Raw genomic sequence first — 15,092 nt, 5'->3', positions numbered from 1 at the left:
ATCATAACTATAATAATTTGGTTTTGGATATACAATATTAAAAAAATTAAGTTGTAACATTCATAACCTAAAATGTGAGTGGCACAGAGCTAATAGTGTAAAGGTTAGGAATGCTATCAAAGTTAAATTGTTATCAGCTTAAAATAAGGTGTTATAAATAAAATATATTTTGTGTAAGCTTCATTATAACCACAAGGAAATACATGTAGTTACACAAAAGATTATGATGGAAGAGTCAAAGAATATTGCTACAAAAAAATCATCATATCACAAAGAGGACAACAAGATTAAAAGGAACATTGGAAATATAAAATATTCAGAAAACAATTAACAAAATGGCAATGGTAAGTCTTTACATACCCAAAATTACTCTAAATGTAAATGGATTAAATTCTCTAATCAAAAGTCATAGTTGGCTGAATGGATAGAACAACAAGATCCAATGATCTGCTGCCTACCATGCATACTTAGCTTTAAAGACACACATAGACTGAGAGTAAAGGGATGGAAAATGGTACTTCAAGCAAATGTTAACCAAAAGAAAGCAGGAGTAACTAAATCTATATCAGACAAAATAGATTTTAAGCTAAAAATGGTCAAAAGATACAAAGAATGTCAGTATATAATGATAACGTGGTCAGTTCATCAAAAAGATATAAACAATTATAATATTTGTGCATCCAGCAGTGGAATACCTAAGTATCTAAAGCAAATACTAACAAAACTAAAAGGAGAAATAAATAGCAGTATAATAATGCTTGGGTACTTTAATATCCTTACACTCTTAACACTGGATAAATCATCCAAAAAGAGAATAAGGAAACAGTGGATTTGAACAATACTGTAAACCAAATGGACCCAACAGATAAATAATGAACACTTCATCCAGCAACAGCAGAATACACATACTCCTCAAATGCACATGAAACATTCTCCAGGATAGATCATATATTAGGCTGCAACACAAGTCTCAGCAAATTTAAGAATATGGACATCATACCAAGTATCTTTTCTACCACAATTGTATGAAACTAGAAACCAATAATAGGAGGAAAACTGGAAAACTCACAAATATATGGAAATTAAGCATCACACTCCTGAACAATGAGTGGATCAAAGCAGAAGATAGCAGGGAGATGAAAAATATTTTGAGACAAATGAAAATGGAAATACAAAATTAGATATTCACATGTAAGGAATGAAACTACACCTCTATCTTATACCACTCACAAAAATTAACTCAGAATGGCTTAAAGCCTTACATGTAAGACTTGAAACCATAAAACTCCTAGGAGAAAGCATAGGGAAAAAGCTTTTTGACATGGGTCTTGGCATGATTTTTTGGATATGACACCTAAAGCATAAGCAACAATTTTTTTTTTTAAATGAGACTGAGTCACATCAAAAGCTTCTGCACAGTAAAAGAAAACATCAACAAATGAAAAGGCAACCTACAGGATGGGAGAAAATATTTGTGCAAACCACACATCTGATAAGGGGCTAATAACCAAAATATATACAGAACTCATATAACTCAATAACAAAAAAAAATAAGAAAAATGGGCAAAATCCTGAACATTTTTCTGAAGAAAAATATTCAAATGGTCAACAGGTACAAGAAAATGTTCTCAGCATCACTAATCATAATACCTGTATTATTTAACCAACAGGCAAAGCTGGCATAATTAAGAGACCTCAAATTGTAAGGGCTTTTACAATATTGCAGTTTGTTTCTCTCTGACATGCTGGCTGGAGGTGAGTGGTTTCATATTAGAATATCTCCCACACAGTGAAAAAGGGAAACAGAAAGTATCCATACCTTTAAGGAGGCATCCTGTCTCTTGATTCTGGCCAGAATCCAGTCACGTGGCACTCCAAGCTGTAAGAGAAGACAGAAAACACAGTTCCAATCTGGGTGGCAATGCATTCAGGTGAAACTAAGAAACTTGATTATTAAGTAAAGGAAAAGGAAATTGATAGACAACTAAGCTTCTGCCACTTAGTATTCAAGGATTATTTTTGAATAAGTAAATATCATTTATGCAACATTTGTTTAAAATCCAGAACTGTAATACTGGATGAATTTCCAATCAAATCAGGGCAGTTTTGTCTAAGATTGTATTACAGAGTTTTAATAAATATTTGCATTAAGAATTATTAAGAGGAGAATGTCAATCACAAGTGTTCTTTTTCCCATTAACAACATATATTTTCTTCTTTCTGCAGTCTAATATGTTGCTGTAAAATATTTCTGTAGTTGAGGAGGAAACAAAACAGGCACATGGAAGTTTATTTGAAATTAGCAAGGGAACTCCATATACATACCTATGCTGAGACATATAGTGAGAAAAAGAAACCAATATTCTTTTACCCATTATTACCCATGCAGAGTCCCCCTTTTCTCCTTTTATCTTTCCAGGCCAAATGCCTTCTTCTCACTGAGACCACTTGACACATGTGTATTTTCCTGACAGTTTCAGTAGAATGTCAACCTCAGGCCCTATACTGCATCTCTGTCTATATTTCATAACACCTAGCAAGACTGTGGTTGCTTAATTAATTCAGAGCAACAGTACTAATAATTAAATAACATGCACAATCCAATTTAAGAAGAGTAGCAGTAAGTGGTTATTTTTTCCTCCACCAAACGTTGTTTAAATTAGCTATGTGCGTTTCCTAGTTTGTTAGCCAGCCTGAACTTAAATTCAGTTCACTGTATCTTCGTCATGACCTACACATTATGCATCACTCTGCCAAGGGCTTTTAAATGCGCTTATTTATATGCGGCCTTTGGGCTTCCCAACACTATTATAAAAGCAAGCTGACCTAGAGATGTTCATGTTTTCTCTAAGGGACTGAAATGTCTGCCTCATATAGGCTCTATTAAGGGCAACGATTTATTTAAGTTCTGAAGGGAAGAGCTAACAAAATTGCATATAAGATATGGATATCAAAATTCACACAAAGAGAATCCTAGAAAATAATAAAGGCAGGTAATATAGAAGTTGAGCAAATTTTAACCTAAAAATACCCTATGTTTATGTCTAATGCTACATAAGGTTAAATCAGATGCCGTTTGTGTGTTTTAGCAATATTAGTAGTTTCATTTTCTCTATTCACATGCTGAATCCACCCTTTGAAGTAATTAGCATAATCACTAACATTATAAGATCATTTCCCTCACTCCAAATAAATGACCATCAAATTCGTGCCTACTCTCTATATTCAGAAATGCTTAAATAGTTCATTACTACCCAAATGACTATGGGGAAATGCTGTGCATAAGATGAAAGTAATAATGATTCATACCCCACAACGAAGATGAAACTCTTCCACATAAGAATTAATTCACTGTAAAATATCTGAGATCAGGAAGATAATTGAAAGTACTAAAAATAAAATCGAATGCAATAGGTAATCTAAAGGTCACGAGACGTCACTAAACAATTAGAAGATTTTTTAATTTTGATAGGATTTATAAATATTACTACAGGTTATATTCTGAATATAGATTGCTTCCAAATTGAGTTTCCTGGTATCTAAATGTATATCTAATGAAAATATTTTATACTCTATAATCTTTCGCCTATCATTCATATTACATTGATTAAAAAAACTAAATGTCATGAGACTTACCACAAACAGAAGATTTTTTAATATTGGTAAGGTTAAGTTTTATCAATATAACTATAGCTTCTGTTCTGAATCCAGAACAACTTTTAAATGGTGCTTTATCTATCTAAACGTACATCTAATGAAAATATTTTTATACATTACACGTTTCACATTTCTTATCACACTTAATCTAAAAGGAATCTGAAACACTTAATAGTACCCATTTAATTTTCCAACAATATTATCTCCTGTTGGTAATAGGTTTTATTGATTTTCAAATATGAACCTGTATTATCTGAAACAAATGAGGACAAATAAGGAAGATATTCTTCCTAAATTTAAAGATAGAGCAAATTTGCTATCGATTTACATGGCATCACACAATGTATTAGTGATACTGGTTAATAAAAGAATTTATATTTCTTAATACTGAACTTAGAGCCCAGGTCTAAGCAAAACTGTGAAGAAAAGTGTTTACTTGTAGCCTATTTCCTCTTTTGTATGTATCCCTGTTTTCTCAAATACCTTCTGAGTCCATGACGGTCCCTAGCATTACTGTACCCAGGACTAATGCACATTGGCATGCATCCCTTACACTGTAAGCCTATTATGGTTGGCATCCATATGATAGATCAGTGCCTACCCCAGACAGGTGATGAAATATTTTGAAAATGACCCATGGTTCATGCTGTCTAAGCCACATCCTTCCCTTCATGCGAAGCTCTACTAACAGCACACAATGCCAGAGTTATCATTTCCTCTCTTCAGTATCTGCTTCACTTTAAAATCTTACGGTCCCTGAGAATCTTATAAAAGATCAGGGTCCTGTTCACTTTGGCCAATGTAAATTTCTGAGGTAAATATTTAGCCTACCTTTAATGTCTGTAGTGTTGTCCATTAGGGGCTATTGTTCACCCTAAGTATCAAGTTATGCATTGAACAACTCCAGGTGTTGCCATGCACCTTCAAGTCATTCTAGATGTGTAAGGTTATTGTGGCAGTTTTCTCAGCAGATGGCTTTGAAGGGTTTTGAAAAATGGAGGCTTTTCCCTAATTTGCAGAAACAGTCAACAAATATAATTAATTTCTAATTTCCAAAATGGTCAAAAATATATCAAAAGGTGCTCAACATCATTTGTCACTAAAGAAAAGCAGGTTCAAAATATAACTACTAAAAATCTACAAAAATGGCTAAAGCTAAAAGAACTGAGAGCAAATTAGACTCACACACCGATGGTAGGAGGACAGCTCAATGCAATTACTTTTGAAAACTGCTTGGTCATATCTAATGAATCTGGACACAAGACATCCAATAAGGCCAGCTGTGGGTATGCCCAACAGAAAGGCACATATATGGACTCAGACATATAAAAAATTTCATATCATACTATCTGTAAAAGCTAAAAACTGGGAGTAAAAACAATATCCATCTATAATAGAATGGATAAAGAACAATTGTGATAATGGATAATGGAATGCTATACAACAAGGTAAAAGGACAAATATTGCTAAATGCAGAAAAGATGGATAAATGTTGAGTGAAAGAACAATCATAAAGGTTTAATACCGCATTATTCAACTTATATGAAGTTAGAGAACAGACAAAATTAATCCATGATTACCTTTGGAGATAAATGACTGAAGGAGGCTCTAGATCTGAGTGGTAGTTACATAGGGGTGCTCATTTTGTAAAAGTTGACTGGCTGCCTACTCTGATCCCTCATAAGGCAGCACTGTAATGCCACAGTAAACAAACAAACAAACAAAACCCATGCAATTCTGTCCACATCAGAAACAGTGATTCATCGCTCAGGGATTAACTCACATTACCCAGGCACATAAGAGTTAGGTGGTTAAAAAAAAAACCTACTGAAAGACATACATTCTTTCCAAAATGTTAGTGGCAAAATAATAATAATACAACATCTTTTTAAAATTAAAAACATTTTAATTAAAACAAAAAAAAAAGAGGTGGGAAAACAAATTGTCACTTCATCGGTTTAAATTAGTAAATAGAGCTGTTACAATAGGATGGACATATTTACTCCATGAAAACAAACGCCCTTGGAAAGCAATATTATGCAAACACAAGAACAATAAATATGGACTAATGAATGTCCTTTTACTGCACAATGCACAGAACCTTGACCATTCTAAGTATGAAGGGCAAGTATAATTCAAGAGGCATTTAGTTATATTCAATGACACTGGTTAAACTTTGCTGCTCAAACACCCAAATACTTCATCAACCTCATCTCCCAGCTCTCATATGGCTGCAGATATAATTCTGACACATAAAGCGGCTCTCATGGAAGGATTTCAAGCCACTTAGGGATAGTGTGACCCTCAGAGAAAGTTATTAGTGGTAATCTAAAGTTTATAGACGTTAAAACTTAATCCGAGTCATGTCTGCTTTGAGGTTAAAGATAAAATCAGAAGAGGAATTAGGATACAGGGCTTCAATCCAGAGATGTAAGCACTCATTCACTCAAGAGCTATTTATTGCGAAATAGCTATTTTTGGCCAATCATAGCCTTATGTGCTAGAGATAAAGTGGTCTTCAGACAAGTCTTTGCCCTCAAAGTGATTACATTCCACAAAGAAGACAGACAAACCATATGTACCTACAGGCAGACCTCGTTTTATCATGCTTCACTTGATTGCCCTTCGCAGATACCACTTTTTTGACAAATTGAATGTTCGTGACAACCCTGCCTCAACAAGTCTATTGGTGCCATTTCTCCAACAGCGTTTGCTCACTTCATGTCTCTGTGTCACATTTTGGTAATTTGCAATATTTCACACTTTTTTGTTATTGTTATATTTGCTATGGTGATCTGTGATCAGTGACCTTTGATGTTGCTACTACTGCTGGCTGAAGGCTTAGATGATAGTTAGCATTTTTTAGCAAAAAGTATTTTTAAATTAAGGTATGCACATTTTTTAGACATAATGCTACTGCACACTTAACAGACTACAGTATAGTGAACATAACTTTTATACACACTGGGAAACCAAAATATTCATGTGACTGGCTTTATTGCGATATTCACTTTATTGCGGTGGTCTGGAACTGAACATGCAACATCTCCGAGGCCTGTCTATAGATAAACAAGTAAGAATATTTCCTTTAATGGACATGCTCTGAAGAAAACACAAATCGAGATTAGAGATAAAGGCTGGCTGGGATGAGGCACTGGTTTCAAAAAAGTCTTCAGGGACTGCCTCTCCACGGAGGTCATGTGTGCACACGCAACGGAGAGATCAAATAGAGGGGGTCTAATGAAAGCTGAAGAAGAGTCATCCAGGAGGGGAGACCCTGAGGGCAAGAACAAGGCTGGCACATTCAAGGGCCAACAAGGGGCTCAGTATGGCTAGAGTACGGTGCAAAGAAATGGTAGTAAATGAGATGGAAAAGGAAGATGGAAACCACAACGTGTTGGGCCTTCAAAACCATGATGAGTGGCTTGGGTTTTATTTTAACGAAAATGAGAACACATTTGTAGGGCTTTAAGCAAAACAAACACAATGCCTACACTTTGAAAAGACTACTCTGGCCCATTGTGTAGAAGCCTTCTTCCATATTTAGACAATTTGGAAATGAAATACCTTTTAAGCACTGACAGACTTACTTTCCAATGGACAAAACATTCTCTAAAATGTTTTATAGTAACACCCAGCTCAGTGCCCTCTCCTTTACATTTTTCAGGCTGTTGATTTCTAGGACTTTTATGGTTGACAGTACTACCATCACATTCATAGAAATCTAAGGAAGATCAGAAATAAAGGACAGTCTTATCTCTAGGTTGTCTAAAGAGAAAATTATAAAGTAATAACATATGACTTAGTATTGTCAATATACAATATAAACAATTCCTTAGGTTGCCAGAATTCGTAACCACGTTTACGGTTTGCCTCCCTCAAAGCTCTGCATACCTCTAGCTGAGGGAGCGAAGGAACTACTTGGGTATGATTTCTAGGTTTGGTGAAGATTACCATCTCTAGTCCTCCCCAAACTCAGAGATGGTTTTCTCTGTTAACCCCGATCCCTGCAAATCAAAAGCACTGACTAGGTTGTCAGCTCACTAATTACAGGTTTCATATTTGCTCTCAATTCATTTGAAAATATGAAATGTGGCTTATCATCTTCGTGAGACATGAAGTCAAAAGTTGCTTAGTTTCCCCTGTAAAACAAATGTTAGAAGCATGTTAGAACACTATCTCCCAGTTGGCTATCTCTTGAGGTCACCCTCAGGTGAAACACCAGGGACTAGGAAATGGGTCAGGGATGCATCCAATTTCATTAACATCTGAAAGCTTTCAACCGATAGAACAGCCAGTGCTCCTCTCATTGCAAAACAGATCCCTCCCAAGAAAGTTATTAGTCAAAAGGGCAAACTAGAGTCCCAGTGGTGATAATTCTCGTGCCATGAGTACTAGGTTAAGTGAGGGAAATAATAGATGGTCTGTTCATTGGGGAATTGATTTCAGCCCTTCTCAAGAAGCAGATGGAAATTTTAACCCACTCACATCTGATCTCAGTTTGGAGCCATCTTTCTTCTCCTCCAAGGAGCAGAGACTGAATTTTAAGTTAGTTAAATCATTTCCCAGCTATCCTATTGTAACCTGATAAGGTACGGGGTCCCTGGAGAAAGAGAACCAGGAATGGCTTTCTTGACAGAAGAGAAGCCATTTTTGGCCTAAGTCATTCTGTGATCTAAGCCTGGCCACAATGGTTGCCCTTAAACAGGTCTTGGTAATTAATGATCTTAAGGGAACAAAAGAGTGCAGAACATTGCCTGTCATCAGGCAAGAGAAGTAACGATAGCAAAGGTAATATATCAGTTGTAAAGACTCCCAGTTCTGTTTCAATAGTGAAGATTAGCCTGAAGTGCTCAACCTCCAGATCTACAGGAACCTAAGTGGTGATGATGGTGACCTTTTCTGACCCTTGTAACTTCAATCAACTAAAGCTTGGACTCTATCAACCACTCAAGCCGCTTCACGAATATGCATGTACCTTTAGGTTAAAACTTCCCCAATTTTCCTGTTCGGGGGGACACTGTTTTGGGAAAGATCCTCAGTGTTCTTACTTGCTGCAAGTAGTAATAAATTCTTCCTTCTGATCTTTGGCGTGTTTGTGTTTCGGTTTGCCAGCCAAGAGGCGAACCCAGTTTTCGGGTAACACTATCGGTGTACAACAAGAACTTGAAAATTGTATGATGAATCCCTGCTCTGACCTTCTGCCCCAATATAGTTGACTACCTAAGTTATTTATCTTCCAAGCCCAAATAATCAGGTTATAGCATATAACCCTATGCTGGGAAGGCTGGGGAACTCTTGGTAAAGGTACGGGATTAAGCCTCTTTTGATTTTATATATGTGTATATACACACGCATACACAACTATCCTGGGTAATCTTTGCTTCCTTTCCCAGATTCACTCTGGTTTCTCATTGAATTCAGCTGATGGAAGGCTCTGGTAGAACAGAGGGCAGGAGCAGAATGAGGTCAGGGTATGTATGTCCCAAGTTCTTCCCGGGCTCAGCTACTGGATGGCAGGGGCTGTTATTTCTCCACAGAAGGCCACAGTTCCATCTGGTTGCCCTCTCGGACACCTTCCAGTCTCCCTAGTTCTCTTAACCTTCAAATACCTCCATGAAAAGTCCCTACATTAATTTCTTCTTGTTTGAGAGTACCATCTCTTTCCTGCCTTGCTATACCAGGCTTTACTTACAAAATTCGATTTCAAAAATATTATATGGGGATTAAATTTTCTATGGTATATATTATCAATATTAATATTATTTTACTATAGAAGATCAAGGATACAATATAATCAATCTAATATATTTCATTGGAATTAATTGCAAAAAACAGTTTTATATGATTCTGAAAATAGTGAACTGGTGAAAATTTGTTTTAGCAAGCATTAGCCAATAAACTAAGGGTAAACTTTTAAAGTAAACAGAAGATGAGAACTAACACTTATTGTAAGTCCTCCGTGTACTAGAGAATTTATATACTGTACCCTTTAATCATTGTAACAACTATATGAATTAGAGTTAGTAAAATCAGAGAAACTATTAAAAAGCTCGTATCATCCTGAGATATTTCCCCCTTATTCATGCTGTTGCCATTCAAACAGGTTAATACGTACTTTCTATCTTCATTATTTGCTATCCAAAGATATGAGAAGTCAGAATAAAGAGGAATTTATGAAAATTCAGCAAACACTGTAGTCATTGCTGTCTCAAAGTATTCTCTTTGGGAGCTCTATAGTCTGAAAGTTTGTGCCCCCCTAAAACTGATATGTTGAAATCCTAACCCCCAAAGGGGATGGTATGGGTAGTTGGAGGCTTTGAGAAATGCTTAAGTCATGAAGGTGGACCCTCATGAATGGAAGTAGGGTCTCCCTTTCTCCAGAGTGACCCCTAGCCTCTTCCACCTGTGAGGATACAAGGAGAAATCTACCACCCCACAAAAGGCCCTCACTGCATCATACTGGCATTCTGATATTGGACATCCATCTGAGAACCATGAGAAATAAATTCTGTTGTGCACACGCTACCGAGTCTGTGATATTTTGTTATAGCAACCTCTATCTTAGAGGCAACTTTCTCAATCCCAACCAGCTCCACTGAAGTCAGGTATCAGCTTCTCAGCCAAATCCTTCTGAAGTGCCTGAGATAGACCACTTCCATGAGGTTGAGGAGGAGGTTAGCTCCACAGGCTACAGCAGTGGTCTTCTCTCCACAGTCCTTTCTAAGAGCCTCTATCTTGTTAACTTGAAGCCACTGGCTCTTGTGTATCAGTGAAAATATTATTCCTTATAAAAGCAGAATGTAGAGTACATGTAGTATCTCAATGAAGCCACAGGATTTTTTTTTATTACCGAAATATAGTTGATGTACTATCTTTGGTTTTGCTGCATTCAGAAGTGTTACTTCCTGTTCAGTTTTTTGGAATAGTGTCCCTTGTGATTTGATGACTATCTTTAGTGTTATGTTTGTATTCCTTTTTCTTTTTTCTTTCTTTCTGTTTTTTTTGTGGGTATCTGTAATAGGTTTTTTGGATATATGTGTGTGTGTGTGTGTGTGTGTGTATATATATATAATTATTTTAAGTTGATGATCTCTTAAGTTCAAACACATTCTAACCACCCTACATTTTTACCCCCCACCCCAGGTTTAATGTTTTTAACATCATATTTTACATCATTTTGTTTTGTGTATCCCTTAACTACTTATTATAGATAGAGATAATTGTTCTACTTTTGTCTTTTAATTTTCCTACCAGCTCTATAAGTGGTGGATCTACTACCTTTACTGTATGTTTGCCTTTACCAGTGAGATTTTTCCTTTCATAATTTTTATATTTCTAGCTGTGGTCTTTTCTTTTTGCTTAGAAATATCCCTTTAACATTTCTTGTAAAGCTGGTTTGGTGGTGCTGAACTCTTTGAGCTTTGGCTTGTCTATAAAACTCTTCTTCTCTCCTTCAAACATGAATGATAAGCTTGCTGGGTATCTGTGCCTAAATAAAGTCTAAGTATTCTTGGTTGTAGGTTTTTTCCTTTCATCACTTTGAATATATGGTGCCACTCCCTGCTAGCCTGCAGTTTTTGCTGAAAAGTTAGCTCATGGTCTTATGAAAGAGAGTTCTTTTTTTTTTTTTTTTTTTGCCACTAATTGCTTTTCTCTTACTAATTTTGAGATTCTCCTTTTATGCCCAATTTTTGCCACTTTAATTATAATGTCTTGATGTGGGCCACTTGGGTTCATCTTGTGTGGGATTCTCTGTACTTCCTGGACCTGGATGCCTGTTTCCTTCCCCAGGTTAAGAAAGTAGTCAGCTATTATTTCTTCAAATAAATTCTCTGTCCCTTTTTCTCTCTCTTCTCCTTCTGGGACCCTATAGTGAGAATATTAGTATGCTTGACATGGTTCCAGAGGTCTCTTCAACTGTCCTCATTTTTTCTTTTATTTTTTCCTTTTCTGTGTTCAACTGGGTGATTTCTACTTCTCTATCTTCCAGATCGCTGATCTGTTCCTCTGTATCATCTATTCCACTGTTGATTCCTTGTAGTGTATTTTTTATTTCAGTTGTTGTGTTCTTCAGCTTTGCTTCATTCTTCTTTATAGTTCTTCTTTATGTTTTCTAGCTCTTTATTGAAATTCACACTGTGTTCATCCAAGCTTCTACTGAGTTCAGTGAGCATCTTTATAATTATTGCATTGAACCCTTTCTTGGGTAGATTACTTATCTCCACTTTGCTTAGTTCTTTTTCTGACATTATGTCTTGTTCCTTCGTTTGGAACACACTCCTCTGTCTCCTCATTTTGCCCACTTCTCTGTGTTTCTTTCTTGTGTTAGGTAGGTTGGTTATGTTTCCCAATCTTGGGGAAGTGGCCTTGTGTAGAAGACATCCTATGGGGCCCAGCAACATGCTCCCTCTGTTCATCAGTGCTATATGCTCTAGGGGTGCGGGGTGCCCCCTATGTGGCCTGGGTGCATCCTGCTGTGGCAGGGCCAACTATTGAGGGTGCGCTGGTAGGCAGGGCTGGCTCCCTGGCCTGATAGGCTGTGAGGCCATGCCTTGTGTAGTGGCTGCAGGCCCATTGGAGGGCAGAATAAGTTTCCTGCACAGTTGAATGTGGCCTGGCGGGCTGCTGCCAGCCTGCTGGAGGACAGGGCTGGGTCCCCACGTGGCTGTTTGCATGGCCCATTAATGAAGCCACAGGTTTTGAACACAATTTCCCTTCTGGCATATTAGCCAAAGTACAAACATCCAGCACAAATGCTTTTCTACCTTTTTTCCTAATATTTCCATCAACAAATGGTTAGTCTGGCTGAAGGGTTCTCAGTTGTCCCCTGAAGCATTAGTGAGCAGCCACGGCCAGCCCCACATCCCTCTTCCTTGGCTCGGTGATTGTGGGACACGGAGAACCTCCTGCAGTTCAGTTCCCAGAGCTCCTCTCTTCCTACCACTTCCTCCCTCCTGTGTCTGACTTTCCTCTGGGTTGACTAATTTCAACTCAGCTCACCAGGTCCCCAGCTGCAAGCAGAGAAGTTCCTTGAGCATGCTGCCTTCCTGCTCTCTCCCTGTTCCCATCTCTACATCGGCTCCATGACATCATTTATCCATTTGCAGACATCCTCTGCTGCTCCCACAGCTCAGATCACAGGAGTGGGGGGTGGGGATCCCTGTTACCCATCAGCCTTTCCCTTAGCTTAATTGCAAATGACTGTATCGATTACCAGAGGGCAGAGTGTCCAGTCAGCATCCTCAGAGAAGACTGTCTGAGAGAGTATAGGCTTTTCCACTTTCCTTTAAGGATTCATTTTTCTCTTCTCTTGGGATTTGCTGTTGCAATTAATCTCTCTAAACCTGTGTGTACTCTCCTTCCAACTTCTCTCTTCCTCCTTAACTGTCTCATTTCCTTCCTCCCTTCCTTCCTTTCTTTCTTCTTCCTTTTATTCCTTCCTCCATCCAACCCTTCATTTTGTTCTTCTCTGGGAAAAATGGTAAGCGAATAATGGTAAACACATTTTAAAAGGTGATAATTAAGAGGTGAACCCTATATGTTTAGCTTGTAGTGGAAATGTATATTTTTAAAGAAAGAAGGCACTAATAGAAAGGGCCATGTCCATGGCAAAAGGTATACTAAATAAAATGCATAAATGTTCATGCTATGTATCTGATAAAAAATGTTTAATTCTCCACATATAAGGAATGACATTATAGGTTGTACACAACTGAGCAGGAGGGTTTAAAAGCTTTTAGCACAAATTCACTATCTAACGTCCTCAAAAATTAGCCTTATCCATACTAAAAAAATAAATTTTACACATCCTTGTCCACATGGGTATTTTATTCAAAATTAAGAATAGCAAATGCATGGCATAGTCTCCACACTCCCCAATGCCCATGTTAGTCTTTACTAATCGTTCACTATTATTTTTCCATTTGGGCTCAGAAGCAGCTTCTGCCTTTCTCAAAACAGTAATCAAGGCAGCTTTCACCAGTTACAGGGAACTGACAGAGGACCCCACTGAAGGAGAAATTTATTTTCTATCCTTGTAAAAGAAGTTTAGGCACGAGATATTAACCATGAGATATTAGTCATCTCCATATATGGCAGTATGGGTTGTTTTTTATACTTTTCTAAATTATCAAAATGTGCTATCATTATACATTACATTATTAATCAGATACAAACTGAGTTTTCATTAAGAAATTGACTATCCTATATAATTTAAAGACAGAGTTACCAACACATAGATTTCATTCTGACAGTACCAAAGTGGAAAGTCAGGTAAATTATCTGAGCAATTCTTTTTATTTTACCTAGTTCTCTAAGTATTATAAACACCCCAAGATAATCATATTTAATTATGTCATTTTAAAGACATAAAGACCAGAACTGATTTTTCAAACATAGTTTAAGACTTTTTATTATCTGTATGGGGGCAAGAAGGGACGGGGAATGACAAAACAAGCTACCTGTGATGATCAGCCGTAATCTGCAAGTCAAGCACAACAGGCTCCAAAGAAAGAATTGTCCTCAAGGGGAAAAACGTTTCATTTCTATTTCAATTGATAAACCTTCAAATTAGTATCAGTATAACACTTGGAAAAATGTTAACATTCACAGGTAAAAATATTACCCCAGTTTAAAGTGTGTGTGTTGTGTGTGTGTGTACACATGTATGTAAACTTCTGTCTATTTCACCATTACTCACATTTACCTTGACATTTACCTGGACTTTTGTAATGGCATTTATACCTAACAATTTATTCTTAACACATACCCTACAGTGTTATTCTCAAAAGAGGCTCTTAGTAAATATTGGTCAAGGATAAGGAATCTACTAGAGAAGCTAACATGGTTTTGACTTTTAACAAACTTTTTTCATTTCTATATAAAAAAGAAATCAGAAACCATTAGTCTTCCGGATTTAAGCTCTAGTATACATCTTATGAACAATCCTGGGAATGACATCAAAGCTATGGGGAAAATTTGAATATTATTATTATAGTTTGGTGTGAGACATGACTTATTAAAATGACATAGCAACATTTCACATACCACATACTCCTACTCAGTAACCCTAAAAATTATAGGATGGAGCCCTGGATAGCCCCCAAAAAGTCACAGAGTTTATGCATTTAGTTGACAAAAAAGTATTGTCTCTTATTGTTAGATCGTGTGTTTCTTAGAAAGTAAACAAGATAGATATGTCCACTGCCTCATAGAGCTCACAGGTTAGTGACGAATACAGAGAAATAAATGGCCAACTACAATACGGTGTGTTCATATTTACTAAATGATGATTCATGATCATGCTGCCTCAATATCACCTGGAGGGCTTTTTAAAAATACACATATTTGCATTGGCAAAAAAACTGGCCCACACCATCCACAGTCACATTGCTGATGTTGGAATAGAAGCCCAGAGAGCCGTGTGGCTGACA

This window comes from Neophocaena asiaeorientalis, unplaced genomic scaffold (assembly GCF_003031525.2).
Source record: "Neophocaena asiaeorientalis asiaeorientalis breed wild unplaced genomic scaffold, Neophocaena_asiaeorientalis_V1.1 scaffold273, whole genome shotgun sequence".
In the NCBI taxonomy this organism is placed as follows: Eukaryota; Metazoa; Chordata; class Mammalia; order Artiodactyla; family Phocoenidae; genus Neophocaena; species Neophocaena asiaeorientalis.
This window is presented reverse-complemented; position numbering follows the sequence as displayed.